Genomic DNA, 27,068 nt, shown 5'->3' on the forward strand with positions numbered 1-27,068 from the left:
ACAACAGATTTGTTAAATGTCTCGATGGGATCGACACATGTCTCTGCCATTGCTCTGCCTAACTTTCATAGATTTCATTCAAGGGTTTCGATACAGCAACTACAGTTTTTTAAGGTCATTTGCCAGATAAGTATAACAGGATGGGGTGGCCGAGTGGTTAAGGCGATGGACTGCTAATCCATTGTGCTCTGCATGCATGGGTTCGAATCCCATCCTCATCGTGTAACCACTACAATTCTGTACTTTATTATGGCATTGGAAGGTTTTGACTTTAACAAACACTGGTAAGATGACCAACTGCCACCGCGAGAGCACAGCACTTGGTGTCTTAGTGGTGAAGGCGATGAACTTCATGTGTGGATCAAAACACCAACCTCTTCACAAAACATACTTCCTCTCTTGCATGGCCCCACATGAATATAGAATCCCTCCACAATCCTAGAGAAACTGATAAGATTCATGAATTGAAGAATAGCTTTTCCAAGGGCAACCTCAATGCTGGTATTTGAACCGACACCTCAACACACCGCATCAAGCACTTGAGGCAACTCGGCCTGACAACAGATTTGTTAAATGTCTCGATGGGATCGACACATGGCTCTGCCATTGCTCTGCCTAACTTTCATAGATTTCATTCAAGGGTTTCGATACAGCAACTACAGTTTTTAAGGTCATTTGCCAGATAGGTATTACAGGATGAGGTGGCCGAGTGGTTAAGGCGATGGACTGCTAATCCATTGTGCTCTGCATGCATGGTTCGAATCCCATCCTCATCGTGTAACCAGTACAATTCTGTACTTTATTATGGCATTGGAAGGTTTTGACTTTAACAAACACTGGTAAGATGGCCGACTGCCACCGCGACAGCACAGGACTTGGTGTCTTAGTGGTGAAGGCGATGAACTACATGTGTGGATCAAAACACCAACCTCTTCACTAAACATACTTCCTCTCTTGCATGGCCCACATGAATATAGAATCCCTCCACAATCCTAGAGAAACTGATAAGATTCATGTATTGAAGAATAGCTTTTCCAAGGGCAACCTCAATGGTGTGATTTGAACCTCAACACACCGCATCAAGCACTTGAGGCAACTCGGCCTGACAACAGATTTGTTAAATGTCTCGATTGGATGGCCCTGCCATTGCTCTGCCTAACTTTCATAGATTTCATTCAAGGGTTTCGATACAGCAACTACAGTTTTTTAAGGTCATTTGCCACGTAAGTATTACAGGATGAGGTGGCCGAGTGGTTAAGGCGATGGACTGCTAATCCATTGTGCTCTGCATGCTCTGTTCTAGGCCCTCTCCTATTCTCGCTATACACCAAGTCACTTGGCTCTGTCATAACCTCACATGGTCTCTCCTATCATTGCTATGCAGACGACACACAATTAATCTTCTCCTTTCCTCCTTCTGATGACCAGGTGGTGAATCGCATCTCTGCATGTCTGGCAGACATATCAGTGTGGATGAAAACGGATCACCAAAACATACTTCCTCTCTTGCATGGCAAGAATATAGCTCACTTCCTCCCGGGAAGGACTGCCCGATTCCATGATCTGAAGCCATCACGGTTTTCAAGACAACTCCATTGTGTCCTCCTCCCAGAACGCTAAGAACCTTGGCGTGATCCTGACAACACCCTGTCGTTCTCAAATGTCAAGGATGTAGCCCGTTCCTGTAGGTTCATGCTCTACAACATCCGCATAGACCCTTCACACAGGAAGCGGGTTTCGCAGGTCCTAATCAGGCACTTGTCATCTCCCGTCTGGATTACTGCAATCGCTGTTGGCTGGGCTCCCTGCCTGTGCCATTAAACCCCTACAACTCATCCAGAACGCCGCAGCCCGTCTGGTGTTCAACCTTCCCAAGTTCTCTCACGTCACCCCGCTCCTCCGCTCTCTCCACTGGCTTCCAGTTGAAGCTTTGATCCGCTACAAGACCATGGTGCTTGCCTACGGAGCTGTGAGGGGACTTGGCACCTCAGTACCTCCAGGCTCTGATCAGTCCCTACACCCAAACAAGGACACTGCGTTCATCCACCTCTGGCCTGCTCGCCTCCCTACCACTGAGGAAGTACAGTTCCCACAAGCCCAGTCAAAACTGTTCGCTGCTCTGGCTCCCCAATGGTGGAACACACTCCCTCAATGCCAGGACAGCGGAGTAAATCACCACCTTCCGGAGACACCTGAAACCCCACCTTTTTAAGGAATACCTAGGATAGGATAAAGTAATCCTTCTCACCCCCCTTAAAAGATTTAGATGCACTATTGTAAAGTGGCTGTTCCACTGGATGTCATAAGGTGAATGCACCAATTTGTAAGTCGCTCTGGATAAGAGCGTCTGCTAAATGACTTAAATGTAAATGTAAATGTAATGTAAATGCATGCATGGGTTCGAATCCCATCCTCATCGTGTAACCAGTACAATTCTGTACTTTATTATGGCATTGGAAGGTTTTGACTTTAACAAACACTGGTAAGATGGCCGACTGCCACCGCGACAGCACAGGACTTGTTGTCTTAGTGGTGAAGGCGATGAACTACATGTGTGGATCAAAACACCAACCTCTTCACAAAACATACTTCCTCTCTTGCATGGCCCCACATGAATATAGAATCACTCCACAATCCTAGAGAAACTGATAAGATTCATGTATTGAAGAATAGCTTTTCCAAGGGCAACCTCAATGCTGGGATTTGAACCGACACCTCAACACACCGCATCAAGCACTTGAGGCAACTCGGCCTGACAACAGATTTGTTAATTGTCTCGATTGGATCGACACATGGCCCTGCCATTGCTCTGCCTGACTTTCATAGATTTCATTCAAGGGTTCATTCAACGGCTAGCTTGTCTAGCCCGGGCCTACGAACTGTTAGCTTGTTAGCACAGGCCTGCTAACCATCTGAATCACCGCATCCCAAACACTCTGAACCCATTTACTTTCTATCTCTCTTTGATTTTTATTTTGTTTATACCTTCCGGAAACCTGCCTCACCCACTGTGATACGGAATCGCTATCACTTTTAATTTTTATTTTATTTTTATGACACACTCAAGAACCTCCAGACGCTAACCAGCTAACTAGCTACAAGCTATTTAGTCATTGTTAGTTTTTTTTAAAAACCTGGATAACACTCGCCAGCCCAGCTTCCCTGCCCATCCACCGCTGCCCCCTGGACACTGATCTCTTGGCTACATAGCTGACGCACGCTGGACTGTCCATTAATCACGGTACCCCATTCTGCTTGTTTGTTTATCTGTCGGCCCAGTTGCCTAGTCAACGCCATTTTACCTGCTGTTTGTTGTGCTAGCTGATTAGCCTCGCCTACTGTTTTTAGCTAGCTTTCCCAATTCAACACCTGTGATTACTGTATGCCTCGCTGTATGTCTCTCCCAAATGTCAATATGCCTTGTATACTGTTGTTCAGGTTAGTTATCATTGTTTTAGTTCACAATGGAGCCCCTAGATCCACTCTGCATACCCCTGTTACCTCCTTTGTCCCACCCCCCACACATGCGGTGACCTCACCCATTACAACCAGCATGTCCAGAGATACAACCTCTCTCATCATCACCCAGTGCCTGGGCTTACCTCCGCTGTACCCGCACCCCACCATACCCCTGTCTGCGCATTATGCCCTGAATATATTCTACCATGCCCAGAAACCTGCTCCTCTTATCCTCTGCCCCCAACGCTCTAGGCGACCAGTTTTGATAGCCTTTAGCCGCACCCTCATACTACTCCTTCTCTGTTCCGCGGGTGATGTGGAGGTAAACCCAGGCCCTGCATGTCCCCAGGTACCCTCATTTGTTGACTTCTGTGATCGAAAAAGTCTTGGTTTTATGCATGTCAACATCAGAAGCCTCCTCCCTAAGTTTGTTTTACTCACTGCTTTAGCACACTCTGCTAACCCTGATGTCCTTGCCGTGTCTGAATCCTGGCTCAGGAAGGCCACCAAAAATTCAGAGATCTCCATACCCAACTATAACATCTTCCGTCAAGATAGAACTGCCAAAGGGGGCGGAGTCGCAGTCTACTGCAGAGATAGCCTGCAAAGTAATGTCATACTTTCCAGGTCCATACCCAAACAGTTTGAACTACTAATTTTGAAAATTACTCTCTCCAGAAACAAGTCTCTCACTGTTGCCGCCTGCTACCGACCCCGTCAGCTCCCAGCTGTGCCCTGGACACCATTTGTGAATTGATCGCCCCCATCTAGCTTCAGAGTTTGTTCTGTTAGGTGACCTAAACTGGGATATGCTTAACACCCCGTCAGTCCTACAATCTAAGCTAGATGCCCTCAATCTCACTCAAATCATCAAGGAACCCACCAGGTACAACCCTAACTCTGTAAACAAGGGCACCCTCATAGACGTCATCCTGACCAACTGGCCCTCCAAATATACCTCCGCTGTCTTCAACCAGGATCTCAGCGATCACTGCCTCATCGCCTGTATCCGCCACGGAGCCGCAGTCAAACGACCACCCTCATCACTGTCAAACGCTCCCTAAAACACTTCTGTGAGCAGGCCTTTCTAATCGACCTGGCCCGTGTATCCTGGAAGGACATTGACCTCATCCCGTCAGTTGAGGATGCCTGGTCATTCTTTAAAAGTAACCTCCTCACCATTTTAGATAAGCATGCTCCGTTCAAAAATGCAGAACCAAGAACAGATACAGCCCTTGGTTCACTCCAGACCTGACTGCCCTCGACCAGCACAAAAACATCCTGTGGCGGACTGCAATAGCATCGAATAGCCCCGTGATATGCAACTGTTCAGGGAAGTCAGGAACCAATACACGCAGTCAGTCAGGAAAGCTAAGGCCAGCTTCTTCAGGCAGAAGTTTGCATCCTGTAGCTCCAACTCCAAAAAGTTCTGGGACACTGTGAAGTCCATGGAGAACAAGAGCACCTCCTCCCAGCTGCCCACTGCACTGAGGCTAGGAAACACGGTCTCCACCGATAAATCCATGATTATCGAAAACTTCAATAAGCACTTCTCAACGGCTGGCCATGCCTTCCGCCTGGCTACTCCAACCTCGGCCAACAGCTCCGCCCCCCGTAGTTCCTCACCCAAGCCTCTCCAGGTTCTCCTTTACCCAAATCCAGATAGCAGATGTTCTGAAAGAGCTGCAAAACCTGGACCCGTACAAATCAGCTGGGCTTGACAATCTGGACCCGCTATTTCTGAAACTATCTGCCGCCATTGTCGCAACCCCTATTACCAGCCTGTTCAACCTCTCTTTCATATCGTCTGAGATCCCCAAGGATTGGAAAGCTGCCGCAGTCATCCCCCTCTTCAAAGGGGGAGACACCCTGGACCCAAACTGCTATAGACCTATATCCATCCTGCCCTGCCTATCTAAGGTCTTGAAAGCCAAGTCAACAAACAGGTAACTGACCATCTCGAATCCCACCGTACCTTCTCCGCTGTGCAATCTGGTTTCCGAGCCGGTCACGGGTGCACCTCAGCCACACTCAAGGTACTAAATGATATCATAACCGCCATCGATAAAAGACAGTACTGTGCAGCCGTCTTCATCGACCTCGCCAAGGCTTTCGACTCTGTCAATCACCAAATTCTTATCGGCAGACTCAACAGCCTCGGTTTTTCGGATGACTGCCTTGCCTGGTTCACCAATTACTTTGCAGACAGAGTTCAGTGTGTCAAATCAGAGGGCATGCTGTCCGGTCCTCTGGCAGTCTCTATGGGGTGCCACAGGGTTCAATTCTCGGGCCGACTCTTTTATCTGTATATATCAATGATGTTGCTCTTGCTGCGGGCGATTCCCTGATCCACCTCTACGCAGACGACACCATTCTATATACTTTCGACCCGTCATTGGACACTGTGCTATCAAACCTCCAAACGAGCTTCAATACCATACAGCACTCCTTCCGTGGCCTCCAACTGCTCTTAAACGCGAGTAAAACCAAATGCATGCTTTTCAACCGATCGCTGCCTGCACCCGCATGCCCGACTAGCATCACCACCCTGGATGGTTCCGACCTTGAATATGTGGACATCTATAAGTACCTAGGTGTCTGGCTAGACTGCAAACTCTCCTTCCAGACTCACATCAAACATCTCCAATCAAAAATCAAATCCAGAGTCGGCTTTCTATTCCGCAACAAAGCCTCCTTCACTCACGCTGCCAAGCTTACCTAGTAAAACTGACTATCCTACCGATCCTCGACTTCGGCGATGTCATCTACAAAATGGCTTCCAACACTCTACTCAGCAAACTGGATGCAGTCTATCACAGTGCCATCCGTTTTGTCACTAAAGCACCTTATACCACCCACCACTGCGACTTGTATGCTCTAGTCGGCTGGCCCTCACTACATATTCGTCGCCAGACCCACTGGCTCCAGGTCATCTACAAGTCCATGCTAGGTAAAGCTCCGCCTTATCTCAGTTCACTGGTCACGATGGCAACACCCATCCGTAGCACGCGCTCCAGCAGGTGTATCTCACTGATCATCCCTAAAGCCAACACCTCATTTGGCCGCCTTTCGTTCCAGTACTCTGCTGCCTGTGACTGGAACGAATTGCAAAAATCGCTGAAGTTGGAGACTTTTATCTCCTCACCAACTTCAAACATCAGCTATCCGAGCAGCTAACCGATCGCTGCAGCTGTACATAGTCTATAGGTAAATAGCTCACCCTTTTTCACCTACCTCATTCCCATACTGTTTTTATACTGTTTTTATTTATTTACTTTTCTGCTCTTTTGCACACCAATATCTCTACCTGTACATGCCCATCTGATCATTTATCACTCCAGTGTTAATAAAATTGTATTATTCGCCTACCTCCTCATGCCTTTTGCACACATTATATATAGACTGCCCATTTTTTTCTACTGTGTTATTGACTTGTTAATTGTTTACTCCATGTGTAACTCTGTGTTGTCTGTTCACACTGCTATGCTTTATCTTGGCCAGGTCGCAGTTGCAAATGAGAACTTGTTCTCAACTAGCCTACCTGGTTAAATAAAGGTGAAATAAAAAATAAATTAAAAAAACAACAGATTTGTTAAATGTCTCGATTGGATGGCCCTGCCATTGCTCTGCCTAACTTTCATAGATTTCATTCAAGGGTTTCGATACAGCAACTACAGTTTTTTAAGGTCATTTGCCACGTAAGTATTACAGGATGAGGTGGCCGAGTGGTTAAGGCGATGTACTGCTAACCCATTGTGCTATGCATGCATGGGTTCGAATCCCATCTTCATAGTGTAACCAGTACAATTCTCTACTTTATTATGGCATTGGAAGGTTTTGAGACTGGGAAGATGGCCGACTGCCACCGCGAGAGCACAGGACTTGGTATCTTAGTGGTGAAGGCGATGAACTACATGTGTGGATCAAAACACCAACCTCTTCACAAAACATACTTCCTCTCTTAAATTGCCCCACATGACTATAGAATCCCTCCACAATCCTAGAGAAACTGATAAGATTCATGTATTGAAGAATAGCTTTTCCAAAGGCAACCTCAATGCTGCTATTTGAACCGACACCTCAACACACCGTATCAAGCACTTGAGGCAACTCGGCCTGACAACAGATTTGTTAAATGTCTCGATTGGATCGACACATGGCCCTGCCATTGCTCTGCCTAACTTTCATTGATTTCATTCAAGGGTTTCGATACAGCAACTACAGTTTTTTAAGGTCATTTGCCAGATAGGTATTACAGGATGAGGTGGCCGAGTGGTTAAGGCGATGGACTGCTAATCCATTGTGCTCTGCATGCATGGGTTCGAATCCCATCCTCATCGTGTAACCAGTACAATTCTGTACTTTATTATGGCATTGGAAGGTTTTGACTTTCACAAACACTGGTAAGATGGCCGACTGCCACCGCTAGAGCACAGGAATCTTAGTGGTGAAGGCGATGAACTACATGTGTGGATCAAAACACCAACCTCTTCACAAAACATACTTCCTCTCTTGCATGGCCCACATGAATATAGAATCCCTCCACAATCCTAGAGAAACTGATAAGATTCATGTATTGAAGAATAGCTTTTCCAAAGGCAACCTCAATGCTGGTATTTGAACCGACACCTCAACACACCACATCAAGCACTTGAGGCAACTCGGCCTGACAACAGATTTGTTAAATGTCTCGATTGGATCGACACATGGCCCTGCCATTGCTCTGCCTAACTTTCATTGATTTCATTCAAGGGTTTCGATACAGCAACTATACAGCAACTACAGTTTTTTAAGGTCATTTGCCAGATAGGTATTACAGGATGAGGTGGCCGAGTGGTTAAGGACTGCTAACCCATGCATGCATTGTGCTCTGCATGCATGGGTTTGAATCCCATCCTCATCGTGTAACCAGTATAATTCTGTACTTAATTATGGCATTGGAAAATTTTGACTTTCACAAACACTGGTAAGATGGCCGACTGCCACCGCTAGAGCACAGGACTTGGTGTCTTAGTGGTGAAGGCGATGAACTTCATGTGTGGATCAAAACACCAACCTCTTCACAAAACATACTTCCTCTCTTGCATGGCCCACATGAATATAGAATCCCTCCACAATCCTAAAGAAACTGATAAGATTCATGTATTGAAGAATAGCTTTTCCAAGGGCAACCTCAATGGTGTGATTTGAACCGACACCTCAACACACCGCATCAAGCACTTGAGGCAACTCGGCCTGACAACAGATTTGTTAAATGTCTCGATTGGATGGCCCTGCCATTGCTCTGCCTAACTTTCATAGATTTCATTCAAGGGTTTCGATACAGCAACTACAGTTTTTTAAGGTCATTTGCCAGATAGATATTACAGGATGAGGTGGCCGAGTGGTTAAGGCGATGGACTGCTAATCCATTGTGCTCTGCATGCATGGGTTCGAATCCCATCCTCATCGTGTAACCAGTACAATTCTGTACTTTATTATGGCATTGGAAGGTTTTGACTTTAACAAACACTGGTAAGATGGCCGACTGCCACCGCGAGAGCACAGGACTTGGTATCTTAGTGGTGAAGGCGATGAACTACATGTGTGGATCAAAACACCAACCTCTTCACAAAACATACTTCCTCTCTTGCATGGCCCCACATGAATATAGAATCCCTCCACAATCCTAGAGAAACTGATAAGATTCATGTATTGAAGAATAGCTTTTCCAAGGGCAACCTCAATGGTGTGATTTGAACCGACACCTCAACACACCGCATCAAGCACTTGAGGCAACTCGGCCTGACAACAGATTTGTTAAATGTCTCGATTGGATGGCCCTGCCATTGCTCTGCCTAACTTTCATAGATTTCATTCAAGGGTTTCGATACAGCAACTACAGTTTTTTAAGGTCATTTGCCACGTAAGTATTACAGGATGAGGTGGCCGAGTGGTTAAGGCGATGGACTGCTAATCCATTGTGCTCTGCATGCATGGGTTCGAATCCCATCCTCATCGTGTAACCAGTACAATTCTGTACTTTATTATGGCATTGGAAGGTTTTGACTTTCACAAACACTGGTAAGATGGCCGACTGCCACCGCGAGAGCACAGGACTTGGTGAAGGCGATGAACTACATGTGTGGATCAAAACACCAACCTCTTCACAAAACATACTTCCTCTCTTGCATGGCCCCACATGAATATAGAATCCCTCCACAATCCTAGAGAAACTGATAAGATTCATGTATTGAAGAATAGCTTTTCCAAGGGCAACCTCAATGCTGTGATTTGAACCGACACCTCAACACACCGCATCAAGCACTTGAGGCAACTCGGCCTGACAACAGATTTGTTAAATGTCTCGATTGGGATCGACACATGGCCCTGCCATTGCTCTGCCTAACTTTCATAGATTTCATTCAAGGGTTTCGATACAGCAACTACAGTTTTTTAAGTTCATTTTCCAGATAGGTATTACAGGATGAGGTGGCCGAGTGGTTAAGGCGATGTACTGCTAATCCATTATGCTCTGCATGCATGGGTTCGAATCCCATCCTCATCGTCTAAGAAGTACAATTCTGTACTTTATTATGGCATTGGAAGGTTTTGACTTTAACAAACACTGGTAAGATGGCCGACTGCCACCGCCACCGCGACAGCACAGGACTTGGTGTCTTAGTGGTGAAGGCGATGAACTACATGTGTGGATCAAAACACCAACCTCTTCACAAAACATACTTCCTCTCTTGCATGGCCCACATGAATATAGAATCACTCCACAATCCTAGAGAAACTGATAAGATTCAGGTATTGAAGAATAGCTTTTCCAAGGGCAACCTCAATGCTGGTATTTGAACCGACACCTCAACACACCGCATCAAGCACTTGAGGCAACTCGGCCTGACAACAGATTTGTTAAATGTCTCGATTGGATGGCCCTGCCATTGCTCTGCCTAACTTTCATAGATTTCATTCAAGGGTTTCGATACAGCAACTACAGTTTTTTAAGGTCATTTGCCAGATAGATATTACAGGATGAGGTGGCCGAGTGGTTAAGGCGATGGACTGCTAATCCATTGTGCTCTGCATGCATGGGTTCGAATCCCATCCTCATCGTGTAACCAGTACAATTCTCTTTTATTATGGCATTGGAAGGTTTTGACTTTCACAAACACTGGTAAGATGGCCGACTGCCACCGCGAGAGCACAGGACTTGGTGTCTTAGTGGTGAAGGTGATGAACTACATGTGTGGATCAAAACACCAACCTCTTCACAAAACATACTTCCTCTCTTGCATGGCCCACATGAATATAGAATCCCTCCACAATCCTAGAGAATCTGATAAGATTCATGTATTGAAGAATAGCTTTTCCAAGGGCAACCTCAATGGTGTGATTTGAACCGACACCTCAACACACCGCATCAAGCACTTGAGGCAACTCGGCCTGACAACAGATTTGTTAAATGTCTCGATTGGATGGCCCTGCCATTGCTCTGCCTAACTTTCATAGATTTCATTCAAGGGTTTCGATACAGCAACTACAGTTTTTTAAGGTCATTTGCCAGATAGATATTACAGGATGAGGTGGCCGAGTGGTTAAGGCGATGGACTGCTAATCCGTTGTGCTCTGCATGCATGGGTTCGAATCCCATCTTCATCGTGTAACCAGTACAATTCTGTACTTTATTATGGCACTGGAAGGTTTTGACTTTAACAAACACTGGTAAGATGGCCGACTGCCACCGCGAGAGCACAGGACTTGGTATCTTAGTGGTGAAGGCGATGAACTACATGTGTGGATCAAAACACCAACCTCTTCACAAAACATACTTCCTCTCTTGCATGGCCCCACATGAATATATAATCCTCCACAATCCTAGAGAAACTGATAAGATTCATGTATTGAAGAATAGCTTTTCCAAGGGCAACCTCAATGGTGTGATTTGAACCGACACCTCAACACACAGCATCAAGCACTTGAGGCAACTCGGCCTGACAACAGATTTGTTAAATGTCTCGATTGGATGGCCCTGCCATTGCTCTGCCTAACTTTCATAGATTTCATTCAAGGGTTTCGATACAGCAACTACAGTTTTTTAAGGTCATTTGCCAGATAAATATTACAGGATGAGGTGGCTGAGTGGTTAAGGCGATGGACTGCTAATCCATTGTGCTCTGCATGCATGGGTTCGAATCCCATCCTCATCGTGTAACCAGTACAATTCTGTACTTTATTATGGCATTGGAAGGTTTTGACTTTCACAAACACTGGTAAGATGGCCGACTGCCACCGCGACAGCACAGGACTTGGTATCTTAGTGGTGAAGGCGATGAACTACATGTGTGGATCAAAACACCAACCTCTTCACAAAACATACTTCCTCTCTTGCATGGCCCACATGAATATAGAATCCCTCCACAATCCTAAAGAAACTGATAAGATTCATGTATTGAAGAATAGCTTTTCCAAGGGCAACCTCAATGGTGGATTTGAACCGACACCTCAACACACCGCATCAAGCACTTGAGGCAACTCGGCCTGACAACAGATTTGTTAAATGTCTCGATTGGATGGCCCTGCCATTGCTCTGCCTAACTTTCATAGATTTCATTCAAGGGTTTCGATACAGCAACTACAGTTTTTTAAGGTCATTTGCCACGTAAGTATTACAGGATGAGGTGGCCGAGTGGTTAAGGCGATGGACTGCTAATCCATTGTGCTCAGCATGCATGGGTTCGAATCCCATCCTCATCGTGTAACCAGTACAATTCTCTTTATTATGGCATTGGAAGCTTTTGACTTTCACAAACACTGGTAAGATGGCCGACTGCCACCGCGAGAGCACAGGACTTGGTGTCTTAGTGGTGAAGGCGATGAACTACATGTGTGGATCAAAACACCAACCTCTTCACAAAACATACTTCCTCTCTTGCATGGCCCACATGAATATAGAATCCCTCCACAATCCTAGAGAAACTGATAAGATTCATGTATTGAAGAATAGCTTTTCCAAGGGCAACCTCAATGGTGTGATTTGAACCGACACCTCAACACACCGCATCAAGCACTTGAGGCAACTCGGCCTGACAACAGATTTGTTAAATGTCTCGATTGGGTGGCCCTGCCATTGCTCTGCCTAACTTTCATAGATTTCATTCAAGGGTTTCGATACAGCAACTACAGTTTTTAAGGTCATTTGCCAGATAGATATTACAGGATGAGGTGGCCAAGTGGTTAAGGCGATGGACTGCTAATCCATTGTGCTCTGCATGCATGGGTTCGAATCCCATCCTCATCGTGTAACCAGTACAATTCTTTACTTTATTATGGCATTGGAAGGTTTTGACTTTGATCACAAACACTGGTAAGATGGCCGACTGCCACCGCGAGAGCACAGGAAGGTGGTATCTTAGTGGTGAAGGCGATGAACTATATGTGTGGATCAAAACACCAACCTCTTCACAAAACATACTTCCTCTCTTGCATGGCCCCACATGAATATATAATCACTCCACAATCCTAGAGAAACTGATAAGATTCATGTATTGAAGAATAGCTTTTCCAAGGGCAACCTCAATGGTGTGATTTGAACCGACACCTCAACACACAGCATCAAGCACTTGAGGCAACTCGGCCTGACAACAGATTTGTTAAATGTCTCGATTGGATGGCACCTCTGCCATTGCTCTGCCTAACTTTCATAGATTTCATTCAAGGGTTTCGATACAGCAGCTACAGTTTTTTAAGGTCATTTGCCAGATAGGTATTACAGGATGAGGTGGCTGAGTGGTTAAAGCGATGGACTGCTAATCCATTGTGCTCTGCATGCATGGGTTCGAATCCCATCCTCAACGTGTAACCAGTACAATTCTGTTTATTATGGCATTGGAAGGTTTTGACTTTCACAAACACTGGTAAGATGGCCGACTGCCACCGCGAGAGCACAGGACTTGGTATCTTAGTGGTGAAGGCGATGAACTACATGTGTGGATCAAAACACCAACCTCTTCACAAAACATACTTCCTCTCTTGCATGGCCCCACATGAATATAGAATCACTCCACAATCCTAGAGAAACTGATAAGATTCAGGTATTGAATAATAGCTTTTCCAAGGGCAACCTCAATGCTGGTACCGACACCTCAACACACCGCATCAAGCACTTGAGGCAACTCGGCCTGACAACAGATTTGTTAAATGTCTCGATTGGATGGCCCTGCCATTGCTCTGCCTAACTTTCATAGATTTCATTCAAGGGTTTCGATACAGCAACTACAGTTTTTTAAGGTCATTTGCCACGTAAGTATTACAGGATGAGGTGGCCGAGTGGTTAAGGCGATGGACTGCTAATCCATTGTGCTCAGCATGCATGGGTTCGAATCCCATCCTCATCGTGTAACCAGTACAATTCTGTACTTTATTATGGCATTGGAAGATTTTGACTTTCACAAACACTGGTAAGATGGCCGACTGCCACCGCGAGAGCACAGGACATGATATCTTTGTGGTGAAGGCGATGAACTACATGTGTGGATCAAAACACCAACCTCTTCACAAAACATATTTCCTCTCTTGCATGGCCCCACATGAATATAGAATCCCTCCACAATCCTAGAGAAACTGATAAGATTAATGTATTGAAAAATAGCTTTTCCAAGGGCAACCTCAATGGTGGGATTTGAACCGACACCTCAACACACCGCATCAAGCACTTGAGACAACTCGGCCTGACAACAGATTTGTTAAATGTCTCGATTGGATGGCCCTGCCATTGCTCTGCCTAACTTTCATAGATTTCATTCAAGGGTTTCGATACAGCAACTACAGTTTTTTAAGGTCATTTGCCAGATAGATATTACAGGATGAGGTGGCCGAGTGGTGAAGGCGCTGTACTGCTAACCCATTGTACTCTGCATGCATGGGTTCGAATCCCATCCTCATCGTGTAACCAGTACAATTCTGTACTTTATTATGGCATTGGAAGGTTTTGAGACTGGGAAGATGGCCGACTGCCACCGCGAGAGCACAGGACTTGGTATCTTAGTGGTGAAGGCGATGAACTACATGTGTGGATCAAAACACCAACCTCTTCACAAAACATACTTCCTCTCTTGCATGGCACCACATGAATATAGAATCACTCCACAATCCTAGAGAAACTGATAAGATTCATGTATTGAAGAATAGCTTTTCCAATGGCAACCTCAATGCTGGTATTTGAACCGACACCTCAACACACCACATCAAGCACTTGAGGCAACTCGGCCTGACAACAGATTTGTTAAATGTCTCGATTGGATCGACACATGGCCCTGCCATTGCTCTGCCTAACTTTCATTGATTTCATTCAAGGGTTTCGATACAGCAACTATACAGCAACTACAGTTTTTTAAGGTCATTTGCCAGATAGGTATTACAGGATGAGGTGGCCGAGTGGTTAAGGCGATGGACTGCTGCATGCATTGTGCTCAGCATGCATGGGTTCGAATCCCATCCTCATCGTGTAACCAGTATAATTCTGTACTTAATTATGGCATTGGAAAATTTTGACTTTCACAAACACTGGTAAGATGGCCGACTGCCACCGCTAGAGCACAGGACTTGGTGTCTTAGTGGTGAAGGCGATGAACTTCATGTGTGGATCAAAACACCAACCTCTTCACAAAACATACTTCCTCTCTTGCATGGCCCACATGAATATAGAATCCCTCCACAATCCTAAAGAAACTGATAAGATTCATGTATTGAAGAATAGCTTTTCCAAGGGCAACCTCAATGGTGTGATTTGAACCGACACCTCAACACACCGCATCAAGCACTTGAGGCAACTCGGCCTGACAACAGATTTGTTAAATGTCTCGATTGGATGGCCCTGCCATTGCTCTGCCTAACTTTCATAGATTTCATTCAAGGGTTTCGATACAGCAACTACAGTTTTTAAGGTCATTTGCCAGATAGATATTACAGGATGAGGTGGCCGAGTGGTTAAGGCGATGGACTGCTAATCCGTTGTGCTCTGCATGCATGGGTTCGAATCCCATCTTCATCGTGTAACCAGTACAATTCTGTACTTTATTATGGCACTGGAAGGTTTTGACTTTAACAAACACTGGTAAGATGGCCGACTGCCACCGCGAGAGCACAGGACTTGGTATCTTAGTGGTGAAGGCGATGAACTACATGTGTGGATCAAAACACCAACCTCTTCACAAAACATACTTCCTCTCTTGCATGGCCCACATGAATATAGAATCACTCCACAATCCTAGAGAAACTGATAAGATTCAGGTATTGAAGAATAGCTTTTCCAAGGGCAACCTCAATGCTGGTATTTGAACCGACACCTCAACACACCGCATCAAGCACTTGAGGCAACTCGGCCTGACAACAGATTTGTTAAATGTCTCGATGGGATCGACACATGGCTCTGCCATTGCTCTGCCTAACTTTCATAGATTTCATTCAAGGGTTTCGATACAGCAACTACAGTTTTTTAAGGTCATTTGCCAGATAGATATTACAGGATGAGGTGGCCGAGTGGTTAAGGCGATGGACTGCTAATCCATTGTGCTCTGCATGCATGGGTTCGAATCCCATCCTCATCGTGTAACCAGTACAATTCTGTACTTTATTATGGCATTGGAAGATTTTGACTTTAACAAACACTGGTAAGATGGCCAACTGCCACCGCGAGCACAGGACTTGGTATCTTAGTGGTGAAAACGATGAACTATATGTGTGGATCAAAACACCAACCTCTTCACAAAACATACTTCCTCTCTTGCATGGCCCCACATGAATATAGAATCCCTCCACAATCCTAGAGAAACTGATAAGATTCATGTATTGAAGAATAGCTTTTCCAGGGGCAACCTCAATGCTGGGATTTGAACCGACACCTCAACACACCGCATCAAGCACTTGAGGCAACTCGGCCTGACAACAGATTTGTTAAATGTCTCGATGGGATCGACACATGGCTCTGCCATTGCTCTGCCTAACTTTCATAGATTTCATTCAAGGGTTTCGATACAGCAACTACAGTTTTTTAAGGTCATTTGCCACGTAAGTGTTACAGGATGGGGTGGCCGAGTGGTTAAGGCGATGGACTGCTAATCCATTGTGCTCTGCATGCATGGGTTCGAATCCCATCCTCATCGTGTAACCAGTATAATTCTGTAGTTAATTATGGCATTGGAAGATTTTGACTTTCACAAACACTGTTAAGATGGCCGACAGCACAGGACTTGGTTTCTTAGTGGTGAAGGCGATGAACGACATGTGTGGATCAAAACACCAACCTCTTCACAAAACATACTTCCTCTCTTGCATGGCCCCACATGAATATAGAATCCCTCCACAATCCTAGAGAAACTGATAAGATTCATGAATTGAAGAATAGCTTTTCCAAGGGCAATGGTGTGATTTGATCTGACACCTCAACACACCGCATCAAGCACTTGAGACAACTCGGCCTGACAACAGATTTGTTAAATGTCTCGATGGGATCGACACATGGCTCTGCCATTGCTCTGCCTAACTTTCATAGATTTCATTCAAGGGTTTCGATATAGCAACTACAGTTTTTAAGGTCATTTGCCAGACAGCTATTACAGGATGAGGTGGCCGAGTGGTTAAGGTGATGGACTGCTAATCCATTGTGCTCTGCATGCATGGGTTCAAATCCCATCCTCATCGTGGTGTAACCAGTACAATTCTGTACTTTATTATGGCATTGGAAGATTTTGACTTTCACAAACACTGGTAAGATGGCCGACTGCCACCGCGAGAGCACAGGAATTGGTATCTTAGTGGTGAAGGCGATGAACTACATGTGTGGATCAAAACACCAACCTCTTCACAAAACATACTTCCTCTCTTGCATGGCCCCACATGAATATAGAATCACTCCACAATCCTAGAGAAACTGATAAGATTCATGTATTGAAGAATAGCTTTTCCAAGGGCAACCTCAATGCTGGGATTTGAACCGACACCTCAACACACCGCATCAAGCACTTGAGGCAACTCGGCCTGACAACAGATTTGTTAAATGTCTCGATTGGATCGACACATGGCCCTGCCATTGCTCTGCCTGACTTTCATAGATTTCATTCAAGGGTTTCGATACAGCAACTACAGTTTTTTAAGGTAATTTGCCAGATAGGTATTACAGGATGAGGTGGCCGAGTGGTTAAGGCGATGGACTGCTAATCCATTGTGCTCTGCATGCATGGGTTCGAATCCCATCCTCATCGTGTAACCAGTACAATTCTGTACTTTATTATGGCATTGGAAGATTTTGACTTTCACAAACACTGGTAAGATGGCCGACTGCCACCGCGAGAGCACAGGAATTGGTATCTTAGTGGTGAAGGCGATGAACTACATGTGTGGATCAAAACACCAACCTCTTCACAAAACATACTTCCTCTCTTGCCTGGACCCACATGAATATAGAATCCCTCCACAATCCTAGAGAAACTGATAAGATTCATGTATTGAAGAATAGCTTTTCCAGGGGCAACCTCAATGCTGGGATTTGAACCGACACCTCAACACACCGCATCAAGCACTTGAGGCAACTCGGCCTGACAACAGATTTGTTAAATGTCTCGATGGGATCGACACATGGCTCTGCCATTGCTCTGCCTAACTTTCATAGATTTCATTCAAGGGTTTCGATACAGCAACTACAGTTTTTTAAGGTCATTTGCCAGGTAGTTATTACAGGATGAGGTGGCCGAGTGGTTAAGGCGATGGACTGCTAATCCATTGTGCTCTGCATGCATGGGTTCGAATCCCATCCTCATCGTGTAACCATGACAATTCTGTACTTTATTATGGCATTGGAAGATTTTGACTTTCACAAACACTGGTAAGATGGCCGACTGCCACCGCGAGAGCACAGGAATTGGTATCTTAGTGGTGAAGGCGATGAACTACATGTGTGGATCAAAACACCAACCTCTTCACAAAACATACTTCCTCTCTTGCATGGCCCCACATGAATATAGAATCCCTCCACAATCCTAGAGAAACTGATAAGATTCATGAATTGAAGAATAGCTTTTCCAAGGGCAACCTCAATGGTGTGATTTGATCCGACACCTCAACACACAGCATCAAGCACTTGAGACAACTCGGCCTGACAACAGATTTGTTAAATGTCTCGATGGGATCGACACATGGCTCTGCCATTGCTCTGCCTAACTTTCATAGATTTCATTCAAGGGTTTCGATACAGCAACTACAGTTTTTTAAGGTCATTTGCCAGGTAGTTATTACAGGATGAGGTGGCCGAGTGGTTAAGGCGATGGACTGCTAATCCATTGTGCTCTGCATGCATGGGTTCGAATCCCATCCTCATCGTGTAACCATGACAATTCTGTACTTTATTATGGCATTGGAAGATTTTGACTTTCACAAACACTGGTAAGATGGCTGACTGCCACCGCGAGAGCACAGGAATTGGTATCTTAGTGGTGAAGGCGATGAACTACATGTGTGGATCAAAACACCAACCTCTTCACAAAACATACTTCCTCTCTTGCATGGCCCCACATGAATATAGAATCCCTCCACAATCCTAGAGAAACTGATAAGATTCATGAATTGAAGAATAGCTTTTCCAAGGGCAACCTCAATGGTGTGATTTGATCCGACACCTCAACACACAGCATCAAGCACTTGAGACAACTCGGCCTGACAACAGATTTGTTAAATGTCTCGATGGGATCGACACATGGCTCTGCCATTGCTCTGCCTAACTTTCATAGATTTCATTCAAGGGTTTCGATACAGTGGCAGCAACTACAGTTTTTAAGGTCATTTGCCAGATAGGTATTACAGGATGAGGTGGCCGAGTGGTTAAGGCGATGGACTGCTAATCCATTGTGCTCTGCATGCATGGGTTCTAATCCCATCCTCATCGTGTAACCAGTACAATTCTGTGCTTTATTATGGCATTGGAAGATTTTGACTTTCACAAACACTGGTAAGATGGCCGACTGCCACCGCGAGAGCACAGGAATTGGTATCTTAGTGGTGAAGGCGATGAACTACATGTGTGGATCAAAACACCAACCTCTTCACAAAACATACTTCCTCTCTTGCATGGCCCCACATGAATATAGAATCCCTCCACAATCCTAGAGAAACTGATAAGATTCATGAATTGAAGAATAGCTTTTCCAAGGGCAACCTCAATGGTGTGATTTGAACCGACACCTCAACACACCGCATCAAGCACTTGAGGCAACTCGGCCTGACAACAGATTTGTTAAATGTCTCGATTGGATCGACACATGGCCCTGCCATTGCTCTGCCTAACTTTCATAGATTTCATTCAAGGGTTTCGATACAGCAACTACAGTTTTGTAAGGTAATTTGCCAGATAGGTATTACAGGATGAGGTGGCCGAGTGGTTAAGGCGATGGACTGCTAATCCATTGTGCTCTGCATGCATGGGTTCGAATCCCATCCTCATCGTGTAACCATGACAATTCTGTACTTTATTATGGCATTGGAAGATTTTGACTTTCACAAACACTGGTAAGATGGCCGACTGCCACCGCGAGAGCACAGGAATTGGTATCTTAGTGGTGAAGGCGATGAACTACATGTGTGGATCAAAACACCAACCTCTTCACAAAACATACTTCCTCTCTTGCATGGCCCCACATGAATATAGAATCCCTCCACAATCCTAGAGAAACTGATAAGATTCATGTATTGAAGAATAGCTTTTCCAGGGGCAACCTCAATGCTGGGATTTGAACCGACACCTCAACACACCGCATCAAGCACTTGAGGCAACTCGGCCTGACAACAGATTTGTTAAATGTCTCGATGGGATCGACACATGGCTCTGCCATTGCTCTGCCTAACTTTCATAGATTTCATTCAAGGGTTTCGATACAGCAACTACAGTTTTTTAAGGTCATTTGCCAGGTAGTTATTACAGGATGAGGTGGCCGAGTGGTTAAGGCGATGGACTGCTAATCCATTGTGCTCTGCATGCATGGGTTCGAATCCCATCCTCATCGTGTAACCATGACAATTCTGTACTTTATTATGGCATTGGAAGATTTTGACTTTCACAAACACTGGTAAGATGGCCGACTGCCACCGCGAGAGCACAGGAATTGGTATCTTAGTGGTGAAGGCGATGAACTACATGTGTGGATCAAAACACCAACCTCTTCACAAAACATACTTCCTCTCTTGCATGGCCCCACATGAATATAGAATCCCTCCACAATCCTAGAGAAACTGATAAGATTCATGAATTGAAGAATAGCTTTTCCAAGGGCAACCTCAATGGTGTGATTTGATCCGACACCTCAACACACAGCATCAAGCACTTGAGACAACTCGGCCTGACAACAGATTTGTTAAATGTCTCGATGGGATCGACACATGGCTCTGCCATTGCTCTGCCTAACTTTCATAGATTTCATTCAAGGGTTTCGATACAGCAACTACAGTTTTTTAAGGTCATTTGCCAGATAGTTATTACAGGATGAGGTGGCCGAGTGGTTAAGGCGATGGACTGCTAATCCATTGTGCTCTGCATGCATGGGTTCGAATCCCATCCTCATCGTGTAACCATGACAATTCTGTACTTTATTATGGCATTGGAAGATTTTGACTTTCACAAACACTGGTAAGATGGCCGACTGCCACCGCGAGAGCACAGGAATTGGTATCTTAGTGGTGAAGGCGATGAACTACATGTGTGGATCAAAACACCAACCTCTTCACAAAACATACTTCCTCTCTTGCATGGCCCCACATGAATATAGAATCCCTCCACAATCCTAGAGAAACTGATAAGATTCATGAATTGAAGAATAGCTTTTCCAAGGGCAACCTCAATGGTGTGATTTGATCCGACACCTCAACACACAGCATCAAGCACTTGAGACAACTCGGCCTGACAACAGATTTGTTAAATGTCTCGATGGGATCGACACATGGCTCTGCCATTGCTCTGCCTAACTTTCATAGATTTCATTCAAGGGTTTCGATACAGCAACTACAGTTTTTTAAGGTCATTTGCCAGGTAGTTATTACAGGATGAGGTGGCCGAGTGGTTAAGGCGATGGACTGCTAATCCATTGTGCTCTGCATGCATGGGTTCGAATCCCATCCTCATCGTGTAACCATGACAATTCTGTACTTTATTATGGCATTGGAAGATTTTGACTTTCACAAACACTGGTAAGATGGCCGACTGCCACCGCGAGAGCACAGGAATTGGTATCTTAGTGGTGAAGGCGATGAACTACATGTGTGGATCAAAACACCAACCTCTTCACAAAACATACTTCCTCTCTTGCATGGCCCCACATGAATATAGAATCCCTCCACAATCCTAGAGAAACTGATAAGATTCATGAATTGAAGAATAGCTTTTCCAAGGGCAACCTCAATGGTGTGATTTGATCCGACACCTCAACACACAGCATCAAGCACTTGAGACAACTCGGCCTGACAACAGATTTGTTAAATGTCTCGATGGGATCGACACATGGCTCTGCCATTGCTCTGCCTAACTTTCATAGATTTCATTCAAGGGTTTCGATACAGCAACTACAGTTTTTTAAGGTCATTTGCCAGGTAGTTATTACAGGATGAGGTGGCCGAGTGGTTAAGGCGATGGACTGCTAATCCATTGTGCTCTGCATGCATGGGTTCGAATCCCATCCTCATCGTGTCACCAGTACAATTCTGTACTTTATTATGGCATTGGAAGATTTTGACTTTCACAAACACTGGTAAGATGGCTGACTGCCACCGCGAGAGCACAGGAATTGGTATCTTAGTGGTGAAGGCGATGAACTACATGTGTGGATCAAAACACCAACCTCTTCACAAAACATACTTCCTCTCTTGCATGGCCCCACATGAATATAGAATCCCTCCACAATCCTAGAGAAACTGATAAGATTCATGAATTGAAGAATAGCTTTTCCAAGGGCAACCTCAATGGTGTGATTTGATCCGACACCTCAACACACAGCATCAAGCACTTGAGACAACTCGGCCTGACAACAGATTTGTTAAATGTCTCGATGGGATCGACACATGGCTCTGCCATTGCTCTGCCTAACTTTCATAGATTTCATTCAAGGGTTTCGATACAGCAACTACAGTTTTTTAAGGTCATTTGCCAGATAGATATTACAGGATGAGGTGGCCGAGTGGTTAAGGCGATGGACTGCTAATCCATTGTGCTCTGCATGCATGGGTTCGAATCCCATCCTCATCGTGTAACCAGTACAATTCTGTACTTTATTATGGCATTGGAAGGTTTTGAGACTGGGAAGATGGCCGACTGCCACCGCGAGAGCACAGGACTTGGTATCTTAGTGGTGAAGGCGATGAACTACATGTGTGGATCAAAACACCAACCTCTTCACAAAACATACTTCCTCTCTTGCATGGCACCACATGAATATAGAATCACTCCACAATCCTAGAGAAACTGATAAGATTCATGTATTGAAGAATAGCTTTTCCAAGGGCAACCTCAATGCTGGTATTTGAACCGACACCTCAACACACCACATCAAGCACTTGAGGCAACTCGGCCTGAGAACAGATTTGTTAAATGTCTCGATTGGATCGACACATGGCCCTGCCATTGCTCTGCCTAACTTTCATTGATTTCATTCAAGGGTTTCGATACAGCAACTATACAGCAACTACAGTTTTTAAGGTCATTTGCCAGATAGGTATTACAGGATGAGGTGGCCGAGTGGTTAAGGACTGCTAACCCATGCATGCATTGTCCTCTGCATGCATGGGTTCGAATCCCATCCTCATCGTGTAACCAGTATAATTCTGTACTTAATTATGGCATTGGAAAATTTTGACTTTCACAAACACTGGTAAGATGGCCGACTGCCACCGCTAGAGCACAGGACTTGGTGTCTTAGTGGTGAAGGCGATGAACTTCATGTGTGGATCAAAACACCAACCTCTTCACAAAACATACTTCCTCTCTTGCATGGCCCACATGAATATAGAATCCCTCCACAATCCTAAAGAAACTGATAAGATTCATGTATTGAAGAATAGCTTTTCCAAGGGCAACCTCAATGGTGTGATTTGAACCGACACCTCAACACACCGCATCAAGCACTTGAGGCAACTCGGCCTGACAACAGATTTGTTAAATGTCTCGATTGGATGGCCCTGCCATTGCTCTGCCTAACTTTCATAGATTTCATTCAAGGGTTTCGATACAGCAACTACAGTTTTTAAGGTCATTTGCCAGATAGATATTACAGGATGAGGTGGCCGAGTGGTTAAGGCGATGGACTGCTAATCCATTGTGCTCTGCATGCATGGGTTCGAATCCCATCCTCATCGTGTAACCAGTACAATTCTGTACTTTATTATGGCATTGGAAGGTTTTGACTTTAACAAACACTGGTAAGATGGCCGACTGCCACCGCGAGAGCACAGGACTTGGTATCTTAGTGGTGAAGGCGATGAACTACATGTGTGGATCAAAACACCAACCTCTTCACAAAACATACTTCCTCTCTTGCATGGCCCCACATGAATATAGAATCCCTCCACAATCCTAGAGAAACTGATAAGATTCATGTATTGAAGAATAGCTTTTCCAAGGGCAACCTCAATGGTGTGATTTGAACCGACACCTCAACACACCGCATCAAGCACTTGAGGCAACTCGGCCTGACAACAGATTTGTTAAATGTCTCGATTGGATAGGCCCTGCCATTGCTCTGCCTAACTTTCATAGATTTCATTCAAGGGTTTCGATACAGCAACTACAGTTTTTTAAGGTCATTTGCCAGATAGGTATTACAGGATGAGGTGGCCGAGTGGTTAAGGCGATGGACTGCTAATCCATTGTGCTCTGCATGCATGGGTTCGAATCCCATCCTCATCGTGTAACCAGTACAATACTCTGTACTTTATTATGGCATTGGAAGGTTTTGACTTTCACAAACACTGAAGATGGCCGACTGCCACCGCGAGAGCACAGGACTTGGTGTCTTAGTGGTGAAGGCGATGAACTACATGTGTGGATCAAAACACCAACCTCTTCACAAAACATACTTCCTCTCTTGCATGGCCCCACATGAATATAGAATCACTCCACAATCCTAGAGAAACTGATAAGATTCAGGTATTGAAGAATAGCTTTTCCAAGGGCAACCTCAATGCTGGTATTTGAACCGACACCTCAACACACCGCATCAAGCACTTGAGGCAACTCGGCCTGACAACAGATTTGTTAAATGTCTCGATGGGATCGACACATGGCTCTGCCATTGCTCTGCCTAACTTTCATAGATTTCATTCAAGGGTTTCGATACAGCAACTACAGTTTTTTAAGGTCATTTGCCAGATAGATATTACAGGATGAGGTGGCCGAGTGGTTAAGGCGATGGACTGCTAATCCATTGTGCTCTGCATGCATGGGTTCGAATCCCATCCTCATCGTGTAACCAGTACAATTCTGTACTTTATTATGGCATTGGAAGGTTTTGACTTTCACAAACACTGGTAAGATGGCCAACTGCCACCGCGAGAGCACAGGACTTGGTATCTTAGTGGTGAAAACGATGAACTATATGTGTGGATCAAAACACCAACCTCTTCACAAAACATACTTCCTCTCTTGCATGGCCCCACATGAATATAGAATCACTCCACAATCCTAGAGAAACTGATAAGATTCATGTATTGAAGAATAGCTTTTCCAAGGGCAACCTCAATGCTGGTATTTGAACCGACACCTCAACACACCGCATCAAGCACTTGAGGCAACTCGGCCTGACAACAGATTTGTTAAATGTCTCGATGGGATCGATGGCCCTGCCATTGCTCTGCCTAACTTTCATAGATTTCATTCAAGGGTTTCGATACAGCAACTACAGTTTTTTAAGGTCATTTGCCAGATAGATATTACAGGATGAGGTGGCCGAGTGGTTAAGGCGATGGACTGCTAATCCATTGTGCTCTGCATGCATGGGTTCGAATCACATCCTCATCGTGTAACCAGTACAATTCTGTACTTTATTATGGCATTGGAAGGTTTTGACTTTAACAAACACTGGTAAGATGGCCGACTGCCACCGCGAGAGCACAGGACTTGGTATCTTAGTGGTGAAAACGATGAACTATATGTGTGGATCAAAACACCAACCTCTTCACAAATATACTTCCTCTCTTGCACGGCCCCACATGAATATAGAATCACTCCACAATCCTAGAGAAACTGATAAGATTCATGTATTGAAGAATAGCTTTTCCAAGGGCAACCTCAATGCTGGTATTTGAACCGACACCTCAACACACCGCATCAAGCACTTGAGGCAACTCGGCCTGACAACAGATTTGTTAAATGTCTCGATTGGATGGCCCTGCCATTGCTCTGCCAAACTTTCATAGATTTCATTCAAGGGTTTCGATACAGCAAGTACAGTTTTTTAAGGTCATTTGCTACGTAAGTGTTACAGGATGGGGTGGCCGAGTGGTGAAGGCGATGGACTGCTAATCCATTGTGCTCTGCATGCATGGTTTTGAATCCCATCCTCATTGTGTAACCAGTACAATTCTGTACTTTATTATGGCATTGGAAGGTTTTGACTTTAACAAACACTGGTAAGATGGCCGACTGCCACAGCGACAGCACAGGACTTGGTGTCTTAGTGGTGAAGGCGATGAACTACATGTGTGGATCAAAACACCAACCTCTTCACAAAACATACTTCCTCTCTTGCATGGCCCACATGAATATAGAATCCCTCCACAATCCTAGAGAAACTGATAAGATTCATGTATTGAAGAATAGCTTTTCCAAGGGCAACCTCAATGGTGTGATTTGAACCGACACCTCAACACACCGCATCAAGCACTTGAGGCAACTCGGTCTGACAACAGATTTGTTAAATGTCTCGATGGGATCGACACATGGCTCTGCCATTGCTCTGCCTAACATTCATAGATTTCATTCAAGGGTTTCGATACAGCAACTACAGTTTTTTAAGGTCATTTGCCACGTAAGTGTTACAGGATGGGGTGGCCGAGTGGTGAAGGCGATGGACTGCTAATCCATTGTGCTCTGCATGCATGGGTTCGAATCCCATCCTCATCGTGTAACCAGTATAATTCTGTACTTAATTATGGCATTGGAAGATTTTGACTTTCACAAACACTGGTAAGATGGCCGACAGCACAGGACTAGGTGTCTTAGTGGTGAAGGCGATGAACGACATTTGTGGATCAAAACACCAACCTCTTCACAAAACATACTTCCTCTCTTGCATGGCCCCACATGAATATAGAATCACTCCACAATCCTAGAGAAACTGATAAGATTCATGAATTGAAGAATAGCTTTTCCAAGGGCAACCTCAATGCTGGTATTTGAACCGACACCTCAACACACCGCATCAAGCACTTGAGGCAACTCGGCCTGACAACAGATTTGTTAAATGTCTCGATGGGATCGATACATGGCCCTGCCATTGCTCTGCCAAACTTTCATAGATTTCATTCAAGGGTTTCGATACAGCAACTACATTTACATTACATTTACATTTACATTTAAGTCATGTAGCAGACGCTCT

At 44.9% G+C, this 27,068-nt stretch overlaps 22 non-coding genes across 22 annotated transcripts; all 22 read left to right on the forward strand.

Moving 5' to 3' along the window:
• Positions 1-139: 139 nt before the first annotated feature.
• trnas-gcu (transfer RNA serine (anticodon GCU)) lies at positions 140-221 on the forward strand. The gene has a single exon. It is a non-coding gene; the product is annotated as a tRNA-Ser (tRNA).
• Positions 222-7,717: 7,496 nt separating this feature from the next.
• trnas-gcu (transfer RNA serine (anticodon GCU)) lies at positions 7,718-7,799 on the forward strand. The gene has a single exon. It is a non-coding gene; the product is annotated as a tRNA-Ser (tRNA).
• A 1,029-nt stretch (positions 7,800-8,828) lies between these two features.
• On the forward strand, positions 8,829-8,910 carry trnas-gcu (transfer RNA serine (anticodon GCU)). The gene has a single exon. It is a non-coding gene; the product is annotated as a tRNA-Ser (tRNA).
• A 467-nt stretch (positions 8,911-9,377) lies between these two features.
• On the forward strand, positions 9,378-9,459 carry trnas-gcu (transfer RNA serine (anticodon GCU)). Its single transcript has one exon. It is a non-coding gene; the product is annotated as a tRNA-Ser (tRNA).
• Positions 9,460-10,478: 1,019 nt separating this feature from the next.
• trnas-gcu (transfer RNA serine (anticodon GCU)) lies at positions 10,479-10,560 on the forward strand. The gene has a single exon. It is a non-coding gene; the product is annotated as a tRNA-Ser (tRNA).
• Positions 10,561-12,119: 1,559 nt separating this feature from the next.
• On the forward strand, positions 12,120-12,201 carry trnas-gcu (transfer RNA serine (anticodon GCU)). Its single transcript has one exon. It is a non-coding gene; the product is annotated as a tRNA-Ser (tRNA).
• Positions 12,202-13,759: 1,558 nt separating this feature from the next.
• Positions 13,760-13,841, forward strand: trnas-gcu (transfer RNA serine (anticodon GCU)). The gene has a single exon. It is a non-coding gene; the product is annotated as a tRNA-Ser (tRNA).
• Positions 13,842-15,970: 2,129 nt separating this feature from the next.
• On the forward strand, positions 15,971-16,052 carry trnas-gcu (transfer RNA serine (anticodon GCU)). Its single transcript has one exon. It is a non-coding gene; the product is annotated as a tRNA-Ser (tRNA).
• Positions 16,053-16,525: 473 nt separating this feature from the next.
• On the forward strand, positions 16,526-16,607 carry trnas-gcu (transfer RNA serine (anticodon GCU)). Its single transcript has one exon. It is a non-coding gene; the product is annotated as a tRNA-Ser (tRNA).
• A 1,016-nt stretch (positions 16,608-17,623) lies between these two features.
• trnas-gcu (transfer RNA serine (anticodon GCU)) lies at positions 17,624-17,705 on the forward strand. The gene has a single exon. It is a non-coding gene; the product is annotated as a tRNA-Ser (tRNA).
• A 475-nt stretch (positions 17,706-18,180) lies between these two features.
• trnas-gcu (transfer RNA serine (anticodon GCU)) lies at positions 18,181-18,262 on the forward strand. The gene has a single exon. It is a non-coding gene; the product is annotated as a tRNA-Ser (tRNA).
• A 475-nt stretch (positions 18,263-18,737) lies between these two features.
• trnas-gcu (transfer RNA serine (anticodon GCU)) lies at positions 18,738-18,819 on the forward strand. The gene has a single exon. It is a non-coding gene; the product is annotated as a tRNA-Ser (tRNA).
• A 1,037-nt stretch (positions 18,820-19,856) lies between these two features.
• trnas-gcu (transfer RNA serine (anticodon GCU)) lies at positions 19,857-19,938 on the forward strand. The gene has a single exon. It is a non-coding gene; the product is annotated as a tRNA-Ser (tRNA).
• A 475-nt stretch (positions 19,939-20,413) lies between these two features.
• trnas-gcu (transfer RNA serine (anticodon GCU)) lies at positions 20,414-20,495 on the forward strand. The gene has a single exon. It is a non-coding gene; the product is annotated as a tRNA-Ser (tRNA).
• A 475-nt stretch (positions 20,496-20,970) lies between these two features.
• trnas-gcu (transfer RNA serine (anticodon GCU)) lies at positions 20,971-21,052 on the forward strand. The gene has a single exon. It is a non-coding gene; the product is annotated as a tRNA-Ser (tRNA).
• A 475-nt stretch (positions 21,053-21,527) lies between these two features.
• Positions 21,528-21,609, forward strand: trnas-gcu (transfer RNA serine (anticodon GCU)). The gene has a single exon. It is a non-coding gene; the product is annotated as a tRNA-Ser (tRNA).
• A 475-nt stretch (positions 21,610-22,084) lies between these two features.
• On the forward strand, positions 22,085-22,166 carry trnas-gcu (transfer RNA serine (anticodon GCU)). Its single transcript has one exon. It is a non-coding gene; the product is annotated as a tRNA-Ser (tRNA).
• Positions 22,167-22,641: 475 nt separating this feature from the next.
• On the forward strand, positions 22,642-22,723 carry trnas-gcu (transfer RNA serine (anticodon GCU)). Its single transcript has one exon. It is a non-coding gene; the product is annotated as a tRNA-Ser (tRNA).
• Positions 22,724-23,747: 1,024 nt separating this feature from the next.
• On the forward strand, positions 23,748-23,829 carry trnas-gcu (transfer RNA serine (anticodon GCU)). Its single transcript has one exon. It is a non-coding gene; the product is annotated as a tRNA-Ser (tRNA).
• A 468-nt stretch (positions 23,830-24,297) lies between these two features.
• trnas-gcu (transfer RNA serine (anticodon GCU)) lies at positions 24,298-24,379 on the forward strand. The gene has a single exon. It is a non-coding gene; the product is annotated as a tRNA-Ser (tRNA).
• A 475-nt stretch (positions 24,380-24,854) lies between these two features.
• On the forward strand, positions 24,855-24,936 carry trnas-gcu (transfer RNA serine (anticodon GCU)). Its single transcript has one exon. It is a non-coding gene; the product is annotated as a tRNA-Ser (tRNA).
• A 1,575-nt stretch (positions 24,937-26,511) lies between these two features.
• Positions 26,512-26,593, forward strand: trnas-gcu (transfer RNA serine (anticodon GCU)). Its single transcript has one exon. It is a non-coding gene; the product is annotated as a tRNA-Ser (tRNA).
• The last annotated feature ends 475 nt before the right edge of the window (positions 26,594-27,068 follow it).

This window comes from Oncorhynchus keta, chromosome 24, assembly GCF_023373465.1.
Source record: "Oncorhynchus keta strain PuntledgeMale-10-30-2019 chromosome 24, Oket_V2, whole genome shotgun sequence".
Lineage (NCBI taxonomy): Eukaryota > Metazoa > Chordata > Actinopteri > Salmoniformes > Salmonidae > Oncorhynchus > Oncorhynchus keta.